Source organism: Neopelma chrysocephalum, unplaced genomic scaffold (assembly GCF_003984885.1).
Source record: "Neopelma chrysocephalum unplaced genomic scaffold, ASM398488v2 Primary Assembly neopelma1_103b, whole genome shotgun sequence".
NCBI classification, from domain to species: Eukaryota; Metazoa; Chordata; class Aves; order Passeriformes; family Pipridae; genus Neopelma; species Neopelma chrysocephalum.
Genome location: NW_020897767.1, coordinates 3,899,490 through 3,913,141, shown reverse-complemented (window position 1 = coordinate 3,913,141; position 13,652 = coordinate 3,899,490). Strand labels below are relative to the sequence as shown.

At 40.0% G+C, this 13,652-nt stretch overlaps 1 protein-coding gene and 1 long non-coding RNA gene across 2 annotated transcripts in view; one reads left to right on the top strand and one right to left on the bottom strand.

Annotated features, from left to right (window-relative positions):
- The window catches only part of ARHGAP15 (Rho GTPase activating protein 15), a 331,210-nt gene that overhangs the window by 288,104 nt on the left and 29,454 nt on the right, over nt 1-13,652 (top strand). The window lies entirely within an intron of this gene.
- The window catches only part of LOC113973608, a 46,794-nt gene continuing 43,015 nt past the window's right edge, over nt 9,874-13,652 (bottom strand). The window contains exon 3 of the long non-coding RNA XR_003536275.1: nt 9,874-10,391. This is a non-coding gene — a long non-coding RNA (uncharacterized LOC113973608). The remainder of the gene's footprint in view (nt 10,392-13,652) is intronic.

The following is a 13,652-nucleotide window of genomic DNA, read 5'->3' as shown; positions in this document are numbered from 1 at the left end:
TCTATGTTTAGTGGAGAAGCCTGAGTGCACCAATAAGTCTCTAACTCCACTTGAACTATTGCACTAAACATAGAGATGGCCCTTTCTTCTCTAAAACATTCTGGGCTACAAGCTGGATGTGTCAGCAATATAGCAGATGGGGAAAATGTATACAAGTATATTAATTTTGTGGCCCAGAATGTTTTAGAGAAGAAAGGGCCATCTCTATGTTTAGTGCAATAGTTCAAGTGGAGTTAGAGACTTATTGGTGCACTCAGGCTTCTCCACTAAACATAGAAAGCAGCTTGGGGTACTTGGGAATTTTTCTTCCAAAATGCCAAACTGCTGGGTCTTGGTGGCGGAAGGAGGAGTGGTATTATTTATATATATATATATATATATATATATATATATATATATATATAGGAGCAATTGAATTGCATATTTAGTGAAGAAATATATTTCTCTTTGTATTCCTTTTTTCTTGTCAGATTAAATTATGTACTTAGTGAAGAAAGAAGTTTCCCTTTGTCCTCCTTGATTCTTGTCAGCTATTATAATATATATTTGTGCCTGTGTATGTGTATACATAACACTTATAAATTTTCCATTAAAAAAAGAAAAACAAACAGAAAACTTTCAGACGAGGGTAAGGTCATCTCAAACCTCCAGGTATTGTAGGAGTAATTTTAGGGACTGTGACCTGGGAGAGGCAGCTCTTTTATAGTTTGTGACCGCAAACTCCCTCACCCCTGCTGTGTGCTCGTAATATATTTCCCTACATCAGGAGGTAAAGGAGGTGTTCCCCAGAAGAAATAGTGTAGGAATGCTTTGTCCAGAAGCTCAGAAGTTGTGCTGAGAGCTTCATTGCGTGTTAGGAGCTGGTGGAGCCTGTCCGGTGTGAGCTGCTGCCCCGCGTTCCCCTGGTGCACCCGCCTGCCTCTGCTCCAGATGCAATCAAAGTGTGTTTTCCAGGAGGTTGGTTATATATCCTTGGGAGGAATGTTGGCCTTTTTTTTCACTCTTTAAGTCATTCACCATACCAGATTTTTATTTTTTGCCTTGTTTTGCCATAGATGACCAATATATTGTGCAATTTTTAATTTCCTGGAATTTCCTGTTCCCAATTAAAAAAATAGCTGTATAGTCACTTCCTTTTTTTTTTTTTTTAATGGCTTTTTAACACCCTAATGGATGTTTGTGCTAATTAGACCTAAGGTATTGTGGTATGTCCATCTTGTGAGTTTATGGACGTAAAGCTGAGGTCTAGCTGAGCTGACTCCAAGTCATAAATTCAGAAGAATCAGTGTGGCAGCTTTAACTCACCAAAAGGCTCCTCTACATGTGGGAGTTCTCCTGTGGCTTTAAGGTCATTTCTTACTCTTAGAGGCAGGTAGCTTTACTGTGACTTCTGAGAATGGGCAAAAAAACACAGAAAATCTATGTATACAACCTATTTCTTGATCAGTTTGTGCACTGTGAGCTATGTGTGCTTCTTGCCATAAATAATAATGTGTCTGCTTGCTTATAAAATGCTGTTCATTACATACTACTCTTTCCTTTGTAAATATATTTACTGTACTGGTGATGGAAACAGCAGGGTTGGCTGTACCACATGCAGAAATAACATGCCAAGCTTACCTGACTTAATCCTTCTTTGTTATTGGTGATGGTGGTGCAATAATTAGACATAATTAGGAAACAATGTAGCAGTGTGAAGGTGGATATGAAAGGCTGTATCAAAAAGAAATATGAGATATTGTTATGACAATTTATCAGCACAAATACAAATAATAATTTGTATTTGAGTACTGTTGGGACTGGAGTTCTGGAATTGAAGGTTGAGGTAGATTTCATAGAATCACAGAATCGTTTGAGTTGGAAGGGACCTTAAAGCCCATCTTGTTCCAACCCCCTACCATGGGCAGAGACACCTTCCATTATCCCAAATTGCTCCAAGCCCCGTCCAACCTGGCCTTGGACACTTCCAGGGATGGGGCAGCCACAGCTTCTCTGGGCAACCTGTGCCAGGGTCTCATCACCCTCCCAGCCAAGAATTTCTTCCTGACATGTGATCACAACTTCTATTTCAATAATATCAGAGTTAGATAACACCAATTAACTTTCATTTTCAGAATAGACCTGTTTAGTTGTATAGGTAGTCTCATATTTTCTCCAACAGCCTGATCTTAAGCTCTACCATAAGTCACCTAGAAACTGAAACCCTTGAGAAAAAAGGCCCTGGAAGTTACCTTTGTTTTAATTATTTATATATATATATATTTTTATATATATATATATTTATATATATATAAAATTTATATTATACAAATCATATTATTATTTTTTAATGTATAGGCAAATAATACTCGCACTATAACAGGGTGGGTGGCAGGGTTGGATTACACTTCTTATTCTTAAGATGTCCTCTTATTTTTCATCTTCAGCACATCAGAAATTACCATAATTACCCTGTGAAGTGTAATGACTGGGTAAGCTCCACTTTTCAGTTCACCATAGCCAGTTACTCAGTCATCTCTATTGATGCAGCAACACTGTCTTCCACCAGACAGTGACCTCAATATTTGTCTTCTCCACACATTAGGCTTTCCCACATAGAAGCAATGCATCATATGTTTATTTGACTTCTGTGGCTTTTGCTGGTGACTCACACTGACTGCATGGTGGTGCTTTTGCAGGCAGCAGGAGAATTATTTTATCACTCTGTGTAGTAAATCCCATGTCCAGTAAAACACGAAAAAAATAAGGTTCTTCACCTTACCCATATGTCAGATAATATATTTTGCTACTGAATAAGGCCCTCACTCTGTGATTTTTTAAATTTTTGTTTTCCTTTGGAACATGAGATATACTTGAGGGAAAGATAAAGACTGACAAGGAAAGAAAAAAGTGAGACAAAGAAGATGAGTGCAAAGGGAATTGGGAGGATTAGAGAGAGACTTGTGCAAAGACAAACAAGAGATTTGGGTGCAAATAAGTGATTTGTTCACTTTTGTATTTTGGGACTTGTGTGATTGTTGTATACATGAAACCTTGGTGGATTTTTGCAGGACTCTTTGCTAAGAAACGCAGGCAAGTCTGAGTCCCTCTCACAGAGAACAGTGACCCATGAAGTCCAGGAGATGATTTGTTAATGCTCATCACCAGGTCTTCATGATGAATGACCATATCAAACCCCATTTTCAAGAGACACCATGCTGGACAGGAGATAACTTATAATCATACACCAAAACATTCTGAGGGAACCCTCCCAGCCATACTGCCAGGCTCCAGGGAGGTCCCACAACTCATCGTCACTGCGGCTCTTCCCACTGATGCTGATGAGTTCATTTCTTTCTACTTGAGTAGATCTCTTGGTCACCAGTCTCTTTGATCAAAGGGAACCTTTATAGGTATGGGGTCCACAATGCTCTTAAATCTCTGATGTCCACAAATTTGAAATGGTGGCTGCCATGTTGTAGAAATAGTGTTTTCTCTTTCTTTTCCCCCCTCTGCTGTGCCTTCACCTACTTATAATAAAAGGCACTGAACTGAAATGAGAAAATTATATATAGGGCTTGGGTGCTGTTATTCCACTTCTGTGGAAATCAGTGGAGGATGTTTCTTTTCCACCTTTCCATACTCTTTTTTCTCACAGCCTAGACTGTGGTCAGCTCAGCTTTGTTCCATGTTCTCTTCCCTTTGGTTTAGTCCTATTTCCAGCTGTCCAAACTACATCACCTTAAAATTCAAACAAATAATACAAGGAAACTATCAGTATTTTGAACAGCCTTAAGTTGTTTTTATGAGCTTTAAAGGGAGAAGCACATGGAGCAGGGGCTTCATTACCTTTGTGCACAACTCTAGGTACACCTCCATTATTATTTCATCACTTGTCATATATTCGTTGCGAAGATCAGGGAGGAAACAGGCATTTATATACTCACTTCATCCTTCCTTGTGTCCCTTTTGTTTGTCTCTTCCTCACACACTGCTTGCACAGAGGATGCCACAGAAATAGAGGCACATGGTAAAGTGGGATTTCACTTCATCCATTGCTCCAAGGAGAAGAGCAGAGCGAGCATTTCCAATGAGGACACAATATATCTTTTGCTCTGCTCTCATTTAAAGCATGCATGGTGCAAAACCAGGTTAGATAAGCATCCAGTGATGTGACTTTTTCCTTTTTCTTTTTGTCCTTTACACTTGCAGTTTGTAATTGGAAAGGTGTGAAGATGAGGCACCAAAAATAGAGGGAGGAAGCCAGGTGCACAAGTTCGTATGCCATCTCAAAGAAAGAGGGAGCTTAAATCACAGCCAACTGGGAAATTTAGGCGCACAAAGTTCAAACTAATAGTAAACTATCCACACACCATTTTTTTTGGCAAAGCCAAGACCCCCTCCATTTGTCCAGAGTCGTATAGTGTGTGAATGGCTTTGCACGGGAAATGATTCTGAACTTTGCAAATAGCTTTTATTATAGCTCCTCTGTGACACTGCTAGAAAACAGATTAGATCATAGCTCATTTCTCTTTTATTATTCTGACAGTGATTTCATTTGTTCAGAACTTCCATTTTGCCTTTAATATCTCATATGCGGTCACATTTTGGGAACTTTAGGATGTGTTGGTTCTGTGTGCAGTGCTACATGTCTCTCACCTTAGCCAACTCATTACAGAGAAGCATCCTCCCTAAATAACAAATATTAACAAACATGTAGGAACTTCAGATGATACAATTTCCAGTTCATTTCCTGGGCTATATCACTGCCAGGGAAGGATCAAATAAAGAGCCTGCCTGATCCCTAAAATAAGGAATGCTAGTGTGGGAAAAGTCCTTTGTTTTATACCTATAAGGGGAAAACATGTTAAACCCTGACCAAGCAAAGATTAGAGCAGAGAGCCCTCAGCTAGAACTGCAAAAATAAGAAGAGTTTGATAATCCAAAACAAGGACTTCAGCCAGTCACTCTCTCCTGCAATACATTCCACTTCTGCCCTTCAAAGTCAACTGCTTCAGATGCTCTCAGAATGGACGTGGCTGGCCCCAAAATGAGCCCCTTTTTAAGACTTTGTTGTTTTTTTTCAGCAACATAAAGTCACTGTCCCATGGTTCTTTTCCTCCCACCTATATGATGCTGCCAGAGAAGCCTGACCCGGGATTAGGTCCTTCCCATTGGTCTCCAAACATTACAGCGACCCTTTTGTACCATCGGTCATTGGGATTGCCTGGAACAGCCTTCAGCCTGCTCTGAAGTTATGTTGGGCAACCATCCAGCAGAGAGCTGTTCAATAGGAAAGCCAAAAGGTCATTTTTGCACATATAATATGTTTCTATCCTAGTCCATGGACAGTAATTAATGATTTAAGCCTAAAAACCCTGCTAAAACTGAATGCAGCAGAAATAAATACCAATAACATGCAACAAAAAAAATCCCCAACATTTTGCAGGTTTAGCAAGGATCATTGCAGTTAACTAATTTTTGGAAGTTGTATCAAAGCAAAAAAGCTCTATAATTTTATTTTATACATGTTCAGCTGTGACATTATGATGCTTTTTTTCCCCATCTTACGTCTGAATCCTTTACCTACAAAAGCCAGCTGAGGGTTTTGGTTTTGTTTTGGTTTTTTTTTTTCCTTTGGATCACAGAAAGATTTATTTCTGTGACTGCAGATATTTTAAAATATATTTTAAATGTTTTCTATTATTCCCTCCTTCTGCTCTCCACACATGTTAAAATCCGCTCAGAGCAAGGGTCTGCGAAAGGAGCTGGAAAGGGCTCTGTCCTTTTTCTGGGATTGTTTTCTTTGTGAGACTGCAAGTACGTTGCATTTGTGTGTGTGTGTGTGTGTGTGTGTGTGAGTGTGAGTGTGTGTGTTTGTGTGTGTGTGTACATGCACAGGCTTAGTCCTCAGGTGGAACTGTGGTTCCTGTGCTTTCGTTCTCGAAGCTGTTATTCTGGAAGGGAATGGAGGCAGCTGTGTTTACAGCTCAAGTCTTGGCATACATTTACCAGAATCTATTATTCATATCGTTCAGTATCAGGGAGAGATCTCAGGCCACCTGTCTATCTGACAAATTCACCCTTTTGTGAGCTTTCTGTTCATAGCAAATTATGTTCACATTGATGAATTGAGTTTTTATGAGCATTGCTAACTAACATTCTCACAGAAGGCCAGGGGCAATAGACTGCAAGTGTTTCTGGTCCACAAGTAAATGTTAAAAAGAAAAAACTGCCAGTATTTAAAGACAATTTGCCATGGAAGGACAGTTAAATTATTTGGCAAAGCTTTGATATTTATAAATTCAAGAATGTCCATAAATTATTACAGATAGTACGCTTATCACAAATAAAAAAATAATAATAATTCCATGCTGCCCCCTGTGAGTGTGGAGGGCTCTTTAGTATTCTGTATGTAGACGGTGATCAGAGCTTTTAACAAATCCTTACCAGGGCTTGAAACAAGGTGGGAACCATTTGGTTTTGCAAAGGGAATCTTCCCTTGAAAATTGTGCTGTAGAATCAGTGGGACACAGTGAAGTGAACACAAAATTATGATTTACGTGGTCTTTTCATCATGGATCTGATTCATACCCAAGGAACCCCAAGTCACGGGATCAGCTGAACCCTATGGATTGAAAGATCTGTAGTTATAGATCCAAATATTTCCATAATGAGAGATTATTGTCAAGATGTGCTGGGACAACTTTCCCTATGAACACCCAAATTCTTCATGCCCCTTACACAACCCTTTGGTAGTAGAATCCAACGTCAAGGATGAAGCGTGACCCACCTCTGAGAGCAAAAGGGAGTGAGCTGGGTTACCAGCCTGCAGATACAACCTCTAAATAAATAAATAATCAGCTGCATCAGGTAAATCTACTTACCATGATGCATCTAGGGCCATTTAATATGCCTTAGAGCACCTGAGACACTGCATGAAGTGTCCCAGAAGCTCCTCACTTCTTGGCACAGTTGGAGGAATAATGTGGATACAATAGGGTAACTCCCTGACATGGTTAGCTGCCAGCATCTAAGTGGCTGAATCCCGGCACAACTGCCATAAGGATGCTCTTAGGAACCCACAAAAAGGAGGATGGCAATGACTGACGTTTCAGCGAGAGACCTGGCACTAATAGGCGTACCACGAGAGCAAATTTCCAAAGGGGAAAAATATAACTAAAAGGAAAAAAAAAAAAACAAACCACAAACAAAAAAAATCCCCCAAAACCCATCTTTAGAAGGAATAAAATAAAAAAACAGTTTCAAGGGGAAAAACTATGCTTAGGGAGGAGGATGCAGAGGAGAAGAACAGGTTGGTGGGTGCGACGAAGCCACCTGGCCGCGAGCGCTGGCCCACCTTGGCCCCATCGCGCCGGGCGTGCGGCGCGGCGCTCCCTCCATCCCTTCACACCCGCGGCGAGGCTGCCTCCCGCCCGCCCCGCTCCGCTCCTCTCCCGGAACGCGTGGCAGCCCTGCCTGTTGTTTTGATAGGTGCGAATGGAGCGGCTGCCCCTCGCGAGCTATATCTGCCGGTTCCAAATCTGTACCGCCGGGGAAACAGGTTGCGCAGCGTGGCCTGCTGATCCGCGCCTGCCTGGCCAGTAGCTTGGACATAAGGAGCACTGCTGTTGCCGTCTTCCGAAGTTTTCGAGCCGAGGCAGAGGGTGATAAATGCGGTGGGTTGCTTTCAGTGTATCAGTCAAACCGCCAGTTTGGGAGACCTTTCCCGTTAGGAGCCTTTGGATTTTAATTTCACATGTGCCAATCAGGTTGTCAAAGCGCTTGGGTAGGACCACCACCATTTTGTCAACTGGAAGCACGGCGTGAGTTTAAGGAGCGCTGAAATAGCTGAAAGCCTGTTCCAGCTGGCCATTCCTTAATGGGAGAACATTGTTCTGCCTTCCCTGTTTTAACCCGTGCGTGTGCTAGGTATCTTCATCAGTGTCAAACAAATTTGTAGGACTGGTGATTAGTTGCCCAAAGAGCATAATATATGCATTATTAATTATAGAAGGTAAGTTTGGCTAATTGTCATTTCTATACAGTAGCACTGCACGACGATACATTTTAACAATCTATAAATAATTGATAATTTTTTTTCTTTCATCTTCCTCCCTAGTTTGCATAAAACTAATGACTTGGTAAATGTTACTCACTTCAAAATATTCCACTGCTCCTATGAAAATTAAACTAACACTGTAACCTTAGCAAATAAGAAGATTTTTCTTCTTGTTGTAGGTTAAAAAAAAAAAAAAAAAGAGGAAATATAATGCTTCCTCATATCAAAAATCTGAGTCTGTGAAAGCCAAGTGAAAATCATGCATAACATTAAAAAAAAAAAAGTGAGTAATAAGGGGACCACTAAAATAAATAAATTTGACTTTTAAAGGATCAAAAAAAAAATTCAGGAAAGTTGTGATTTTACTTTATTCTCTAAGTCTTTAGAACAGTCAGAAGCGGTATTTTTTAAGCTTTAAACAGGATAAGACTATGACACAGACACAAAAAGATAGATCAAGGAAGGCTTCAGTGTGAAGTGGTAGTATTTTCAATACTTATCAAATAACTGCATGCATAATCCCATAAATCAGGTTAGCTGAAGACTCCAAATTCTTCTTAAATGAGGTGTTTGGGTATAGTTTCTGGCTGCTTTGTTAATATGATTACAGTACCTTGCTAGTTCCTTGAAATGAAGGATTTGCCGCAGCAAAAGTACAGGCTTTTTCTGAGTTCTCTGTTATTTCTACAAATCCACAATCTGTCAGTCTACAGTGTTATTGCACTGAGGCTTTACTCTCTAATTTTCAGTGCAACTGAATCCATTCCCGGAGTTATTGATGACACTATAATTTCACATTTATTTGGTGTGGACTAGGCTGTCTGAAAAAAAAAAAATAGAAAAAGATCCCCAAACTAAGTATTGTCTACAATACCAATATGTTGTCATTTAAACCTACATAGATACTTACATATGCTTCATTATAATAATAATAAAAAAAACAGGTTGTAAGGACTGCCTCTGTGACCTTTTTTCTCATTTTAACCCTACTGATATGTCACCCATGGCAACCTTAAACCGATTTTAATAGAGTCTATCCTATTATTCATTTAAATTGAGGTGCAAGAGCACTTAGACCAGAGAAATTTGCATTCAGCAAATGGGGATTTGATGAGCAAAAATGATAAGATATATGTTGTATAACATGCCCTATTTTGCCAGCAAATAAACAGCTCTTGAAATTGATAAACTTCAGAATATTTTATCTTCAAATGTTTATACATAAATGATTAAAATGCATTAGCAATTCTGCTTTTGAAAAAAAACATATTGGGAAAACAACACAGTTGTGTTGCTTAAATTTGTAATTAACAAATTTATTACTAATTCTGTTCAGTTCTTTAATATGCTGCATTCCTGAAGAAGAACATTAATACACAATGGCAGAAAGAAGCTAATTTTAAGACTTTGGAGAAATGAATGTCTTTTAATGCTGTGTGTTTCTCTTATCTACATGCCACATTATTGTAATAAGTACATTCAGGAATAATTTCTTTTCAAATATTTTTACAAATCTTGCTCTTATTTGCATGCAAGTAAGTTGTCAGCTTAAATCTTTGAAATGCAAAATATATCTCATTTCTATATTTCATCAAGGAGCCTTTCATGTTTAATAAATTACAACTTAGATCCTCCAAGACTTTGTTTTTCATTAACTAAAAGCAAAAGGATACATTTAAAATCTTAATCACAACCTGCAAGGGTATTTGCATGTTGCTGATATTTGTCTTGATGGGACTTTTAATATTTGCAAACTAATCAGGACACAAAGGTTATACCAATAATTTCTTCAGACAATTAAAGTTTCTGCATTTTAGTCTTTATTAGCAGCATGTGCAACTTGGATAAAACTTTAAATGCCTCAGTCCTGGTGTGATATAAATATCCATGTGGATGGCTGTGTGCAAGGCAGGGCAGCGTTTCTGAGCCTCTGTAAGCGATGCTCAGATGATTTTTACATCTGGATTAGAACGGTGGCGATGATTACTGTTTGATCACGCGTTGGGCAGGATCATTAACACGACAGAACAAGTTAGGTAAAATCCCTCCACCCCTTGATACCGAATAAAGACTTGCATCCAGCAGGAATTGATGAGCATCTGTCTCCTGTATGATTTGACCCTCAGTTTAGCCTGGAGTTTTAATAAACATCCGAGTTCATCTCGCAGAAGGGTCTACTGCTGGTCCCTGTGTAATAAGGTGGGTCATCTCATCTTATCAGAGACAGAAATCCTGACAGCTGGCACTATTTCCTGATCCCGGTGGTCCCTGGGGACAACAGCAGTATGGTGTTACAGAAAAGGCAAACTTTTGCTGAACTTGCTGCTCTGAGACCCTCAGTTAATCTTTTCTGCGGAGTCGAAGATCAAAAAAAAAAAAAGAAAAAAAAAAGAAAAAAAAAGAAAAAAAAAGCTGAAACAATTCAAAATATGCAACTAATATCATGTAGTTAAACTGATGTAGCATGCATGTTGTTTTGCAAGCTAACAGGTTAAATATGGCTTTGCTTTAAGATTCCCATCAAATTTCATTTTTATAGAGAAATCTCTGAAAGCAGAAGGGGGTTGAGGGAGGGTGAGGTATAAAGAAATAAATCATTGTAGTCTCAGGAACAGTAATCCTTGTTGAGGATTTTGGCTGATTGATATAAATAACATCGTCCCCGCCATCTGTCCGAAGAGGGACCTTTCCAGTTAGTGTTAAGCTGCAACGGCAGAATAATTAATGAATGGTGTCCTTTGTGCTGGTAATAAAGACAAGACAAATTATGTTATAATCCAACTGCTGCTCATTTGTCACAGCCAAATAAAATGTCAAATAAAAGTGAGGGGGGCACTGTGTTTGTTTAATGGACTGCGAGCTACCTGTTCGTATTGTTGACAGACAACTATAGTGCAAGTTGTGAATGTGGAAGGCGGCGAAAACGCCGTGTATCGAATTCTGCATTTCTCCTTTTTTTTGTTGTTTTTTTTTTTGGGGGGGGGGGGGCAGGAGGAGGAGGGGGGGGAGAACGGTTCACCGGCTAGCATTAATGCAAGTTTTAATTATATAGCTATAATACCACTTTCCCCTCTGAGAAAGGTTCGGTTAGATTACATGGTGCAAAAGGAAATTGCAGAAAATAATAACTTCAAACCAGCCCTCGCTCCTGCGAATTTGTAAGAATTTGGTAGCGCTCTCATCGCTCGCATTTTCAGGACAGACACATTCATCCAGTTGCTAGGAAAACCAAATAATGAAAACATAGCTGGGATTTAGCAAGTTCCACTGGGAATTACCTATGATAGAGGGCAGGGCTGCACTTCCTCAGAACATGCTCCTGCTGTAAAAATTCACAAACCTGGCATTCATACAGGCATCTGTCGCTTGCTCTAATGCCAGTTCATAGTATACATACAAACATCTGCTTCCATGCACAAAGGGATACAGAACGCTTGACAGGTCTGTGTTAGCAGGGTTCGCAATGCCAGTTCTTTATGCAAAAACCCTAATGCTTCCCGTCAAGCCATTAGAAGTGATACAATCAGCCCAGGCCCCATTAAGCCATCAGTGTCCACCTGTGATAAAGATGGCCATTTGTTTTCTTAAAGCCCACTTAATGTCTGCTTAACTCAATTTGTCAGGAAATGTAGAACAATTTCCTCACAGCCTGAAATTTGGTAGTGGTTCAAAGTCAAAAGGCCAGGTCTAGTCTTATTCAAATGATATAATGAACAGTCTTCAAATCTAAATCTCCCTTGGGGAGATGCTGTTTACTTTTTTTTTTTAAATGTTAGAAGAAAAAAAAAAGGAAAAGTAAAATGTATGCTTTTCTTTGATTACTAAAAATATTGAATCCTTTTAACCCCTTCATATGGGTCAGCTGAGAAATGAACTTCCTTGCTTCCTTCTTTTGCTGGAGGTTAATATACTAAAGGTTAGGCAGAGCAGATCAAAATACCAGAATGCATATGCAAAAAATTATTTCCAGCATATTTTAAAAGTCTCTTTTTAAGTGTATAAATTTGCAGTTTAACCACCTAAAACATATCTCCAGTTTTCACTCTTCCTGGGATCTTTCCTGGCGTACTGACAGGGGGCCCAATCCCTTCTCTCTACAGCAATGCCAAGGGCTCTGCAGTTCACAGAGAGCAAAGTCAGAGTGTGTTTGACACCTTTGGTGGGAATTTTGCCTGGGGAGAACAGACAACAGCTGAATAAATGTGATATGGCCCTGACTTTGTGATTGTTCTGGGACGGTTCCTATTCAGCATCCTAATTTTCATGTAAGGTGAAAGCTGAGAAATGCTTTGCCACCTCAACCCTGTGCATCCTTCCACCTTGCTCCAGGTTTTTTCTGTCCCAAATCGCTGTCCATTCCCAGGTCCTCAATGACATGGCAGTCTGCAGATCGTGGGTGAGGACTAGAGGGATGCCAATAAAAGCCCATCTTCAATGGGGGCGAGGAGAGGGCGGTGAAGGAGAGGGGAGCAGGTATTTCAGGAGCTGGCAGTGATGTCCTGTCACGCTTCCACCACTTCACACAACAAAAATAGGTAGTGGTGGGCCACTGCTGTGGTAGGACACAGCACAACCACTAAGTCACCTCCTTGACCAAAACAAAGAGAGAGAAAAAAACCTATATGCAGAATAAACAGGATTCCTGATTTTTAAAACATAATCACACACCGATAGGTTCAAGAAATTAAATTAAATTAGAAATAATGACCTGATGGATACTGTTTTTTGTCTTTGAAGACATTTTTTGAAAGTGTGAGAAACTATTTGTGTGTGGAAAGGAGTGTAGGTCAGGCCTTGTAGCTCAGCCTCTCTGCTGGCTTTAACTGCTGTTGGGGAGGTGCGTTACGGCCTCGAGTTGTGCATTTGCAGAGAAAATATCACACCGTCCAGATGCTCAAGTCTGCTCTTTCTGCACAGAAAACCCCGCACAAGGCTCTTGCAGGGGATGAAATACCAGGAAAAGAGCTCATCATGTTTTTCCTGTGCTTGGTAGAAGTTAGCAGTGAAGCACAATCGGTTCAGTCGGGATCAGACTACCCATTAGCTATCAAAGTCCTAAGTCTAATTAACCCCCAAAATGGACTGACAAGGATCATTCCCCTTTGCTGCTGCCTAACCAGTTGTATGTACGCTGGGCATGCGGTACCTAAGTCAGATGCTGCTTTGTTATAATTAGGGCAGCAAATTTTGTTTTCTGTTTGGTACTTGCTGTTACATATTGCATGTAATGTATGGCACTGTTAAGGGAAAAAAATTGGAGTCAAAGTGCCTGGAAAGTTAGGTCTGCTCTGTAGCACTGTGAGATTGTTGACATCTGCCGAGGTTGGAGAGCTCAGTAAGCAGGAAATGGGGTGTCACTCTGAGTGGTAGTTTACCATTATCCTGGCATCCTAATGAAGTGTCTGCAGTGCACAGAGCTTCTGGATGGCATCTTAACGCACGGCTAAGCAAAAGCACTTCTCTCCTTGTCACTGTCATCCATCTGCCTGCACCCTACTGTAGCCAATGGGATGGAACCATGCTACAATGTGCTATAAGCCATTTAGAGTTGCACATTGCATAATCAGTCCCATCAAATATGTAAAAAATGACTATTATTGGTTATTTCCCT